The sequence below is a fragment of the Myxine glutinosa genome, chromosome 10, assembly GCF_964187855.1.
Source record: "Myxine glutinosa chromosome 10, kmMyxGlut1.1, whole genome shotgun sequence".
Classification (NCBI taxonomy): Eukaryota; Metazoa; Chordata; class Myxini; order Myxiniformes; family Myxinidae; genus Myxine; species Myxine glutinosa.
In genome coordinates, this window is record NC_136270.1 from 11,019,862 (window position 1) to 11,032,021 (window position 12,160).

General features: G+C 35.3%; 1 protein-coding gene across 1 annotated transcript in view; it reads left to right on the top strand.

Moving 5' to 3' along the window:
• Positions 1 to 2,674: 2,674 nt before the first annotated feature.
• LOC137434247 (sodium bicarbonate cotransporter 3-like) overlaps positions 2,675 to 12,160 on the top strand; it is a 218,013-nt gene continuing 208,527 nt past the window's right edge. The window contains exon 1 of the mRNA XM_078785324.1: positions 2,675 to 2,810. The gene's annotated coding sequence lies outside the window, so the exon portion shown is untranslated. The remainder of the gene's footprint in view (positions 2,811 to 12,160) is intronic.

A 12,160-nucleotide genomic window follows, 5' to 3' on the forward strand; every position in this document is an offset into this window, starting at 1 on the left:
GGTAAGAGAGCATTGAGTGCTGGTGTTGTAATGATGCAAGTTAATAATTTATTGTTTGGCACAGCATTGCTATAAGCTATGTCGTTCATACTTTCAAAATTGGTTTTACCATTTATTTGCTTGTTTTAGCTTCATGAGTGATAACGATAGCCTTGAGGTATGCACATTTGCTTCTTAGCTGTCTCGCCTGGGTTTGAATCCTTGCCCAGCTATAAACTGTCAACCTCGTGTTTTTCAGACAGGGAGATGCATCAGGATGTGCGCTGTCCCTCGGATGGACATTAAACCAGGTGCCCCATCTGCTGGCATTAGTTTTTATATGTTAAAGATCCCATGGTGTCCTTCGTGAATATTCTAGGCAAGTTATCGCCGGCACCCTGGCCAAATTCCAAATTTCTGCCTGGACTGCAGGTTATAAGTGGTCTGGTCTTCTTGGAGGCTCCTGTTGTTATTGCAAAGTAAGGTTACTGTTTGGTCAGCAACCTTTTCTCTATAAAGAATTTGACCAGTTGGTTCGCATGTTTCTTTCTAACGGCGTTCTTTGGATATGAAAGGCAACAAACAGACATCTTTTCATCGAGCCATTCGTTGACGAGGCAAGACTGCCTTCTCCTGCCACTGCATTTGAGGCCTGCAACATCTTTCATCAGTGATGCAGGGATTTCCAGGATAAAACTAGCTGTGGTATGATTGGCTGGAACAGATTGGCTATGAATATTTTCTGCTTTGCTCATCCTCTATCTGCAGAGGTAGCCGTGAATTATAAGTAAAGTATTCTATCAATGACAATGATGCATCGGATACCATGGTAATAGCAGAAGCAATAATTGCTCTTTAGCAAGTGTGAGGGAGAGTAGGTGAAGCAAGAGAGAAGAGAGGTGTGCGAGTGTGCGTGCGCATTATCCCATTTTTATACGGATGGAAGGAGAATATTGCTGAAGAATGTGAGAGTGATGCGAACTATATGGGGATCAGCTTCGATACTCAGAGGCCTGCTTGGAAAAGAACCTCGTAGAACGTGACCTGGTGTATTTTGAGCTTGCTTTTCATTCGGCAATTCGGCGTTTCCAACTTCTTTCCTGGAAGTCTTGGCAGTGTCCATATGTTTTATACCTCTCCCACCCCCCCCCCCCCCCCTTCCCATGCCTTCCCCCCAAAGCCCTCTCCCTCCCACAGTTCTCTCGATGTCTCCATGTCTCTCGGTCCCTGCTCTCAAATGTTGTGTTTGTGTCCTTCCCCCTCTCTCCCCATCTTGTCTACCGCTCCCGATGTTATTTGTTTTGGGTGTCTGTTTGTCTTTCTGTGTGATTAATGTTCGCTCTTTCACGAGCCTCGATCTTGTATACAAAAAAAAAAAAAAAAAAAATGTCCAATGATATTATATTTCATCTTGAGCTACGTCTGTACAATATGAAAGATTATCCACAAATATACCAAGTGAGTTCCATGATGAAAAGATCAGCATGTAAAGAAGATCTTTCACCAGGGTATAAAATAATGCATATACTGATTTTTATTTTGCATTACGACATTTTGCATTACTTTTTTTTTTTTTTTTTTTTTTTTTATTACTACTGCAGGAGGCAGATCACAAGGCTTTACTCAGTTGTTGATTGCATGATGAACCATCTGCAATCATTATTTATTCATCCTTGAATCGAATGAATCCTGTTTATGATAATCATTAATTATCCAGAAATGATTAAATGAGCGGATTAATTGTAACTAGCAGAGGCCTGTGGTAAAAATACCACGATATAAAAAGGAAGCCTTTTCTTATTGAGCTGGTTGAAAGAGCTCAAAATGGGAGGTTGTATAATAATTCATAAAAGGATTTTTTTTTTTCAGGAGCCATCGAGGCAGCGGTCTCTTGCTTATACACCGCTTGGGTTAAATTTTTGGTCTGATTGAAAAAAATATAATTTTCCTCTGGATTAATTTGAAGCAACGTTTACTTAATTTTCTCTATCCCAGAAGCGTTTTCATGCATAAGGGTGGGACAGACAGACAGACAGACAGCATTAGCCTTATACACAGTCCGAGCAAGTTGCCAAGGCCTGCATGTGATTCTCAACGGGGTAGGGATGAGGGTTGGCAAAAATGCAAATGGCGTCTTCTGTCATCGAGCCGGCAAGCTGGGAGCATCGATTTGCATTTATTGCCACATCTGATGCAATTTAAATTCTCCAATGGTGGCGAGGTGCTCCATTTGAAACTGTTTGTTCAATATACGTAACTTATTGATGCCTAAGGTCCATAATAAAAAATTGTATTTCTGTCAAAGCCACTGACGAATTGCAAGTTAATAGTAGGAGGATGAAAGATGATTTTTTTTTCAATTTTTAGATATTTTGATTTTGAAATGTAATGATTTGATTAAAATCACCAATAAAATTTGTCGGGATTATTGGCTATTTGGTGAGGCAACACTGGTATTTATTTGAAGTAAAGCAAAAATATTGACAGTCATCACATCATGGTTATTCTCATTAAAAAAATACTTATTTTGGGAAAATTTGAAATGAGTTCCCCTTTATTGATTCGTTGACCCAACTCATCGATGTGGCACCTTATTAAACAGTTGCTCATGACAATATTAAGAAGTGTGTGTGTGTGTGTGTGTGTGTGTGTGTGTGTGTGTGTGTGTGTGTGTGTGTGTGTTATTAAAGCTCATCGTACGGTCTACATTGGGCTGCACGTCCCATCTTCACGAAGATCTCGCCGCCGCCGTCGTCACCATGGCCACCGACGACATCGGCAACCAGAACTGGAGCCAGAAGGACAGGATGGTCATGAGTCCGCTGCCCACGGTATGCTGATTATACACTTTGAGCATGCGTCATCTCAGTTCAGTGGTGTGATTATGAAAAAATTCTTTTTCGAGCTACTCCTATGAAGGTTTGCGATGTTTGTAAGCTGAAGATAGTGCTGCATCTTTATAAAATAATGTATCTCTACATTAAGACTACATTTTTTTTTGGCCAATTTGTTGTCACCGAAATAAAATGAAAACATTGAAGCATCTTGGGAGGCAGAGGGATGGACGTATAGGGTCCATCTTTGTCCACTTATAAGTTGTAAGACCTGCTTGTCGTAAAAGGCGACAAAAAGGGTTGGCGGCAGGAAGGGCATCCGGCCGTAAAACATTGCTTCAAAAAGGGGACCAACAAAAACAACAACAACCACGGTGCCCGAAAAAGGCCAACCCCCGCTTTGCGGGGAAAAATGGCCTCTGAAGGTGGTTTTTTGTCCACTTATAGGTCCATTATTTGTCCACTTATAGGTCCATTATTTGTCCACTTATAGGTCCATCTTATACTTACTTATAGACAAGTCACTTTGTTTATCCAGCAATTTCATGGGAGTGCTGTCTGTAGTTATTCAAGATAAATTTAATTTGCTGTTTATTGAGACACTCCCTTCGCAATATTGCATTGGTGGGTGGTGACATCGTATGTGGCTAAAATTTAACGTCCAATTCAACAAGTTAGCTTGTTACTGCCATGGTCTTTTGTTGTTTAAAATAATGCCGTACAACAAAGGTGAGATTCAGAAAGTTGTAAGACTACAGTTTAGTTTTGTCTTTGCCAAATATAGTTCAATCACTTTCCTTTTTCATTTCTTTTTGTGTGGAAAATGGCTTTAAAGCATTGTTACTTCCAACATATCTCTACATTCGTAAGATGTTCACTGCACAAAGGTTCTCGTGTTTTTCTAACTGGAATGCAGTGATTAAAATATCAATTGAAAAGAGTAAAGGCAAGTTGGATTCTGCAGCAGTCAGAAAAACAAGCATGTGTGAACATTCTGCGTCGGATTATTCTAAGGTTACAACCCTTAGCACGAGACTGCTTTGGCAGAACCAATGCTCTATAAATAGTGTGGCACTTTAATAATGATGATGTATGGGCATTTTAGAGAGGAGGTTATACCCACTCCCTCTGTGAGCGAAAATGGTGTCAATACCCCTTCCATCCGGTAGGGGTCATTTGTTAAAGCACATGCACTATTCCACATACACAAGCCAAAATTGAAAGTCGTCTCCCCACCAGGGGGATTTATGTTGTACCAATGACCTGACCCTAGGTACCAACAAAACATACGCAATATTTGGTGGAGATCAGCCGAGCCATTTTCGATTCTACAAGGTTCAGACGTAGATGTAGAGAATTGACGTAGAGACGTAGAGACATAGAGACGTTCAGACGTAGAGAATTGCTTAATTTCAGTGTGATTGCATTGCCATGAAAAAGGCAAAATAACATTTAAAAAATCCTTCACAGTAACAAATATAGTTTCATAGTTCTTTATCAGAAAACATAATACCACATTTTCAGCACACCTTTCATCGGAGTGCTTTCTTGTGGGCACTTGGCTTCAGCGAAGTCAGCCACGCCAACTTGCTCCAATTACAACCCTATGGAAAGCTGATCAAAAATCTGAGAGTTGCATCACCCTCTTTGTTGCTTCGCTGAGGAACAGGAAAAATATGGTGTTTTGGGATATCAGGTTAACTACCGGTACTCGGATGGAACACAAAATGAGTTGATAATTGTAACAATTTATTACCTCCGCCACCAATGGTGGATGGAAGTTATGTTTCACCCCTGTCGGTTTGTATGTCGGTGAGCAGAATGAATGAATGAATGATCGTTTTAAGGCCATTTCCCCCGCTAGAGCAGGGGTTAGCCTTGCGGGCCCCATGACAATCATGGTTCCCTGTTTGAGGCAATGTTTTTATGGCCGGATGCCCTTCCTGACGTCAACCCTTGGTCGCCTCTTATGATGCGCAGGGATACGGTGTACCTATTCTAAATCGGGGTACACACCGTGATCATTCATCCAAGCAAGCTGGTACTCAATTTGCCGACCTCGGAAGGATGACAGGCTGAGTCAACCCCCCTGGCGTTAATTCAGCGATCGATCGGGATTCGAACCCAGGATCCTAGGATCCCAAGCCGGCACCCTAACCGCTAAGCCAACACCAGGCTAAGCTATACAACACCAACACCAGCACCAGGCTAAGCCAACACCAACACCAGGTGAGCAGGATATCTCAAAACGATGTGGATGGATTTGGACGAAACTTGGTGGACAGGGTGTGTGTGTGTGTGTGTGTGTGTGTGTGTGTGTGTGTGTGTGTGTGTGTGTGTGTGTGTGTGTGTGTGTGTGTGTGTGTGTGTGTGTGTGTGTGTGTGTGAGTGACAAGGAGATTGATTCGATTTTGATGAAGATCAGGATCTGTATGCTATAATTTTGAAGTGATTCTTCACAATTGAAAAATGGGGCTAAAACGATATAAATCACATCTCAAAAAGTTATGGATGGATTCTAACAAAACTTGGTTGAATAAAACAAAACAAAACTCTGGCATGTGACAAGAACAAAAGAACAAGCCGATTCGATTTTGGATCAGGTCCGGATGCAGATCCAGCCTATCGGTGGGATACAAAATGTAAACTGTTCAGCTGGCAGAGGTGTGCGCTCTATCGAGTCTGTGTGATAGTGAAACAAAATTGAAAATCATTCCAAATAGGAAACTTATTGTTTTAAGGGCATTGTAAGGGACATGAACAACAGACACAAATAACTAATGAAACATGTTAGATGTAGGGTGATGTAATAGTCACGGGAAAATAACAGTAAAACTCGGAATTGACACACAAACACACACACACACACACACACACACACACACACACACACACACACACACACACATATATATATATATATATATATATATATATATATATATATATATATATATATATATATATATATATAAGTAGTGTATATATGTTGCTTCTGGGACACTCATTTTCCCATTGACTTACATGTTAATTTTTCCCCTCCCTCATTGCCCCTAAACACCTCTATTTCTCTCACCTTGTTCTTTACGAACCTTCTAACCTTTTGACATGTTATCCTTATTCATTAGACCACTTAAACAATGGTCCTTCTGTGTGAACCTGTGATCCTTCTGACCTTATGGACCTTTTAACCTTTTACTCTTAATATCATCTGGTGAATCATCTTTGGCCCACTCAAACAACGACCCTACAAATATTTGTTTATGTGTGGGAAATAATTTAATTCTCCTACAACTCTCCTCACCGTCTAATACATTAACAAAAAATATGTTTGAGTTTGATTCTTTCTCAAGATATTTTAACTGAGCTAAGATAAAATGGTAAACCTCCCTCAATGTTCTTGTTTGAGCACCTCCAGTGCCACATACCATTTTAAAATTAAAGTATATATTTTCCTGGCAACCATCAAAGTTTTCCGTCCACTCAAAAATATTTCCATCTTTTTTACCCAATTCACCGGTATTTAAATTAATTCTCTTATTTGTTTTGTAAATTTTTTTACCAGTTGTCTTTTCAATTATACCTATTTGATATTTTTCACATTCGTTATGTTTACCATTTATATACCAAGGTTGATTACACCTCCACTCTTTAGTCTGGTTGGTACTTGGTTCTATCATTTATATAATAGTAAAAAGGCGGCGGTAGCCCGTTAAAATCCCTAACCCCCCTTTTTAACTTATCACTTATATACTTATATAACCATAAGGGAGACTATCAATTCCATTTTCTAAAATAAACCTCTTATCATCAAAAGCCCCCAATGCTTTCTTATTCACCTCTTCTGAATATAATTTATGTTTATAACTTCTTATTCCATTAATCTTTCTAAACTCTTCTTTCTTTGTTGTTAAACAGTTATAATAATCCTTAAAGTTTATTGTTTCTTTAATGACATTTTTCTTTATGCCTTTTACCTTCTTATCAGTTTTTTCAACGTTATTCACAATGTATTTATAAGCATAAGCCTTAGACCTCAATCCCACAAATTCACTCATGACATTTCCTCCTAATTCATCCTTAAACTTTCCAATCACCTTTTTATTTTTAGAAGAGAACAACTCACTCTCTGGACTGTAATTACTAGTGTCATAGATATTAATGTCCTTTTTCATGTCTGAATAAACATCATCAGTATTAATTTGCAAAATAAAACTATCTGTATCCATATAAAGTAGATTAACATCATTTTGATATTTCTTCCTCAAGTTATTATAAAAGTAATCATACATTAATGACTTTGATAAATCAAGAATTGATGTTCCAATATAAATAGGTTTGTTCATTTCAATACTCTCTTTAATCAAATGGATCGCACAAAAGTTCTCAGTAAAGACCTCAGCTCTAGTAAAACTCGGTCTATTAATTAATTTTGATGCTTGTTCCCAAGATGTTGATAGTCTGATATTTTGTCTTTTCCTCACATTCTCCATGGTCTTACCAAAGACCGCATTATTCATCAATTTATAAAAGTCTTTCTCAAAATCTGTTTTTGACTCTGTTCTTCTTTGTGTATTAAAATCAATGTACCCCTGCAACCAATGACTTTGATTGAACTTTAGAACCCTATGGATCTTCTCTACTCTTAGACCTTTTGATAAATATTGTCGCAAATTTCTTTGGTGTAGAACATAATTTTTCTTGTTATATAATGTAGTAAGTAATTTTTCTGTTGATTCACCTATATTAAATGATTGTTGATAATCACTTAACCACTCCTTCTTTGGACTTTCCTTTTCACAAGCAAATGGGAGATCTTTGTGTAGGTTATGAAGTTCCTCTGGATATTTCAAATCGACCTCAAAATAATAACCAACCTTTGAATCATCCAATTCTTTTTGTGTAGAGATACATACATCTTGTAAAACCTTTTTGTAATCTTTTTCCTTTACCCATCTAAGTTTTCCATAAGGAAGAGCCTGAGACATTGCCCAGCCATACAGGTTGTTCGCATCATAATACATCAAGTAGGAGCTCTCTACCGATGGATCATAATTTGGAATGTACTTGTTATTTGCTTTAGCATATCTCTTTGAACAGACTTGTGAAATTCCTCCTCTCTTTGCCTTTTCAATCATCAAAAGCATATCAACATCGGTTATCAAATCCAAAGCTTGTTTTGTCATTTTTAACATCGCGCTCCAAGCCAATCCAGGAGCAGTGTAATAGTGAGCAGGATCCAATCCATATCCAGAATGACAGATTGTTCTGAAAGCCTCAAACACATCAGCCAACAAAAGCACATCAGTTTTGAGGTACAAATCGTGATACTCACCAAGATTCTTAATGTTATATTTTTTCCAAACATTTTGTTCATGTACATAATCTTTATCAGATATATGACTATTATTTAATTTGTTATAGAAAATTTCTTTTAAAGGAAGTTGTGTTTCATTGAATCTCTCAAATGAGTCCATATAGTCATAGGGGTAAATTCCCTTTTGTGTTAGAAAATCTTTATCTAAAAAATACTCTGAAAGACATGGAAACTCTTTTAGATTTTGAACCAAGTTAGCCAATGGACTTGCCATGAATTTAAATGTATCAAGAAATCTGATATGAGTAATAGGAGATGTGTGAATTGTTTTTGTGAATGAAATGTATTTCTGATCCGTGTTTGGAATTGCTGAGATACTTCCAGAAGTCTTTGAGAGTTCCTTGATAAATAGATGTGTATCATAATGAGCGTTGTTATGAAGAAAGACAGGAATGAAAGAGGGGAGTTGATAATTAATATTACAACTTTGATGAGCCGGACCTCTATATTTACCAGTGAGATGACAATGGTCTCTAACCTTTCGACCTTTACCAATTTTCTCCTCACAAATATGACAGACATTGTTTTTTATAAATTCCCTTTTTTCTTTACTTGTTAAGGACATTGGTTTATTGGTTTCTCTCATTATCTTGGTTAATCGAACACAGTCTTTTTCTAGTCGTTTCACAAACTCCTCTGGGGTATTTGAGCCTCTATACATCTCTAACTTGTTATATTTATCACCAACGGATGATTTGATATAATAACAAAAACCACAAGGAGTATGTTTTTGATATTTATTTGTGTATGATTCTTTTGGATCTGGAGAAGCAGTATCAATTTTTTCTAAAATACTTTCAAAATCAGCATATATAACAAATGGATGTTTTATTGTTTTCTTTTCATCTTTGAATGTGATCTTTGAGTCTTTTTTAGGCATGTTGATTACCGTTGATTTATATTCACCACAATAATTTGAATGTTTATCTAATCTTTCTTGTGTATGGAAGAAGTTAAGACAACGCATACAAATATATATTTTATTTGTTCTTTTACATACTTGTGGTTTTATTAATTTTGTAATATCTTTGATGTATGTATAATGTGAATTTTCGTCTGAATTAAAATATAGAAGATTAATATGAGTTTGTTTACAATTGTCAGAAAGCTTTAAAACCTGAATGTTGTTTGTTTCTGTTAGACCATAAACATCAACTGATAAATTATTCAACTTTTCAAATTTAGGAATATCATTTAAAGTCATCGGAAACTTTAGATCTTTCGTATTTAATGTATTCTCATATTTTTTATAATGAGATACTCTTTCATCATCAAAATGTGGAGGATGTAAGTGTGCTAGAATAGACCAGAGAAAACATTTATTGTCTTTATTTTTGATATTGATAACTGCTTTTCTATTTTTGATAACACTGGGTAAATCAATGTAAGAAGAAGCTTTTAGAGGATCTGATTTAAGAATATGAATGTCTATGTAAATAATTTTTCCTATATTGAATCCACTTCCTACGATTGAATTATCCACATCTTGCTCTTGTTTAATAAGTTCATCATAGACTCCTGATGTTTTAAAATCTTGATATGAAGATATAAAGTGTGGCTCAGTTCTCATGTATGGTGTATCTATAACTCCTTCGTCCTTTGTCATTTCTAATTTTACTCCCATATAAAATTTAAGTGGTTTCATTTCTTTTAGTGTTTTTTCAATCAACGTTTGAACAGCAGGTTTAACTATTTCTACAGCATCAACTATAGACTCTGGTTCAGGAGGTTTGAAGTTAAAGACTCTTATTTTAATATGTCCTTTGAATGCACCATCAGAGTTTTTAATAGTAAACAATTTTGACAAGTGTTTGTTAGTTTTAAGATGGGCTTTAAACCCCTTCTTGAGGATGGTTGTTTTACAGACCTTACAATGTTTTGTTTTAGGTGGAAGAGGGGAAAGTTTGTTAAGAATGTTGTATGTATGTTTTGCGGTGAGAATATGTTGTTTTTAATATTTTACTTCCTTCTCGCAAGTATCACAATAAACCATATTTATAGCGTGAGAAAACGTGGTGTTTTATATATATCGCTGTGCTTAAAATAAAACACTTTTGAGCTTTACAGCTCCGTTTTATATATATCGCTGTGCTTAAACTAAAACACTTTTTCACTCAGAATCATCGAAGTCATAACTATCACATGAATACTCAGAATCATACTCAGAGTCATCAATAAAGCTACTCTCATAACTATCATTTGAGCACAAACTATTAGTATCATAACTATCATCTGTGTTCAATGAAATACTATCATCACCATCGTCCGAGTTCAATGAAATAGTAAAATCTTCACTGCTGTAATGACTCATATTTAATTAGCAGAAAAAACCTTTCCATCTATACCAATATACTTTCTTTCATTAACGGATTCAATCTCTACATTTTTAATATCAAAAGTTATCTTTAAATAATCTCTAACTATCATAGAACGAAATGACATTTCACCAGAAATATTAACATCATTCATTTTACTTAGATCTACACCCTTTGGATTATTAAAGTAAATACAAATTTCTCCACGAGTATTGTTGATGGTCTTAACATTCTTTTTCAAAGTATCGTGGTCAATCACTTTTTCAAGCTTTGAATAAATTGCCAGGAGTAGAGGAGAAACTTTTGTTAGATTTACTTTAATGGATGTCTTTCCAGGTATAGTTAGAGCTCTTTCTTTAAATGAAATAGAGGGGCTCATGTTATTTTCCATAACTGGTTTTACCCAAAAATTTCCATATTTATCTTTGTTCAATTTAACATCTTTGACATATTTTTCTATATCTTCCACCGAAGTAGAGATTGATTGAAATTTGTCTTTTGTGCTTTGAAACATTGTATTTATTAATGAATAAACTTGCGTTTAGTTTAAGTAAAAATTTACTATATAAATATGATAAGTTCTGAAGGATATTTAGAATTTCCAGACTCTCCATATGATAAATTAAAGAATTGTCCGGCTTGTGATAGAATAGGGCTTAATAATGAGGGTTCATATAAACAATGTATTTTCTGTGATTTAATTTTAATTAATGATAATAAAAAATATAAAAATATATATAACTCTTTTAAATTAGAACCAAAAATGAATTTCTTTACAAGATTATTAAGAGAGATGAATGTTAAGTATTGTGATGATAATACACCATTTCTTTCAAGGGAAGAGACTATTTGTATTGAGGAAATGTATAAGGGTTTAATGATATTTATTATTCAAAATAATTTTAATGGAAATGTTAATACAAGATACTATATAAATAAAATAATGAATTATTTTGAAATTAAACCCGAACTCAGGATAAAATATAGAGTTTCTAAAATAGCTCAAAAAAAGTTAGATGACTTGTTTTCCAAATATATAAATGAATGATTTTTTACCCGTTTGGGAAAATAAGATAAAATTTAATAACCATAAAAACATTCCAAATTCATTGAGATGTCTAATAGTTGGTTCAAGCGGATGTGGGAAAACCTGTTTACTTTTAAAGATGCTCCTTGGTCCTAATTTTTTAGATTATGATAATTTAATAATTTTTACAAAGTCAAGTTTTCAACCCGAGTATCAACTACTCTCACAGGGTTTTAATGCGGGTCTTAAAAAGGAAGACATTATCGGTTTATTTAAACTTCAAAACAAACTAAATGATTATAATATTGAAGATATAATACAATTATTTTGTGATACACAGAAATCAAAATCGAAACCAAAACCCATAACTTGTATTCTCAGTGATAATACGGATGATATACCTTCACCTCAAGATTTAGATAAATCAAAAAAGAACCTCGTCATCTTTGATGATTGTGTTAATGAGAGAAACCAAACAGTAATGGATAGCTACTATACAAGAGGGAGTCTTTCTTCTTGTAATTGTATATATCTTAGTCAATCATATTTTCAACTCCCTCGACGCTCAATAAGAAACAATGCCAATACTTTTATTTTATTTAAGTTAAATTCAATAGATGTAAATAAT